The 1,130-nt window shown below is 47.1% G+C and overlaps 1 pseudogene; it reads left to right on the forward strand.

Moving 5' to 3' along the window:
* The first annotated feature begins 262 nt into the window (after window positions 1-262).
* Window positions 263-795, forward strand: LOC119065173 (cofilin-1-like; annotated as a pseudogene).
* Window positions 796-1,130: the final 335 nt, after the last annotated feature.

Below are 1,130 nucleotides of genomic sequence, written 5' to 3' on the forward strand. Positions count from 1 at the left end.
TGCCCAAATTTTTTAGGGAAAAATAAGGATGTGCATTATATATGGGTAGTACTAACTCTGTATCTATATAAATGTTTTTAATTCTTTTATTTATACTTATGCATTAAAAGTGCAGATTCCGAAAGCAATGATGATATCCATATGCAAAATAATACTCTGGAATATGATAATCTGCTTTGTTTCTAAACAGATCCTGGCAGCAGCTACAGTGGCTCTCATCTTCTTAGACTGTTTTCCCTATTTCCTTTTCTTTTCCAGAAACATGCCCTCTGGTGTGGCTTTCTCTGATGGAGTCATCAAAGTGTTCAGTGATATGGAGGTATGTAAGTACTCGACTCTGGAGGAGGTGAAGAAGTGTAAGAAGTCAGTGCTTTTCTTCCTGAGTAAAGACAAGAAGATCATCCTGGAGGAGGGCAAGGATATTCTGGTAGGTAAGGTGGACGACACTATAGAGGACCCCTATGCAACCTTTGTCAAGATGCTGCTGGGAAAGACTGCCACTATGCCCTCTATGATGCAACCTATGAGACCAAGGAGAGCAAGGAGGACCTGGTGTTTATGTTCTGGGCCCCTGACTCTGCACCCCTTAAGAGCCAAATGATCTATGCCAACTCCAAGGATGTCATCAAGAAGATGCTGACAAGGAAAAAGCATGAATTAGAAGCAAACTTCTATGAGAAGGTCAAGGACTGATGCACTGTGACAGAAAAGCTGGCAGACAGTGCTGTCATCTCCCTGGAGGGCAAGCCTTGTGAGCCCCCTCCAGCCCCCTGCCTGGAGAATCTGGCAGCCTGAGACCTGCCTGTAGGAGTAGCTGGCTGCCCTCTTCCTGCTGGTCCAGAGGAGCTGAGGGGATCACAGCAGGGGGAGGGCAGTCCCTTCACTCAGTTGCCAAACAGCCCCCCAACCCCTGGACCTTCCTCCTCCCTTCACCCCTGATGGTTCCGGCCTTCCCAAACCACTTTTGATTTTCTGATTCCTCTTGGAAGCAGACCAAGTCCTCCCCAGGCACCCCAGTTTGGGAGGGGCCTGTATTTTTTAATGACACCCCAACTCCCACCTGTTCCTCTCCTTTCCCATGCTGCCAACTTCTAACTGAAATAGTGACTCTGTGCTTGTCTGTTTAATCC

This window comes from Artibeus jamaicensis, unplaced genomic scaffold (genome assembly GCF_021234435.1).
Source record: "Artibeus jamaicensis isolate MK-2021 breed Jamaican fruit bat unplaced genomic scaffold, CSHL_Jam_final scaffold_461, whole genome shotgun sequence".
NCBI classification, from domain to species: Eukaryota; Metazoa; Chordata; class Mammalia; order Chiroptera; family Phyllostomidae; genus Artibeus; species Artibeus jamaicensis.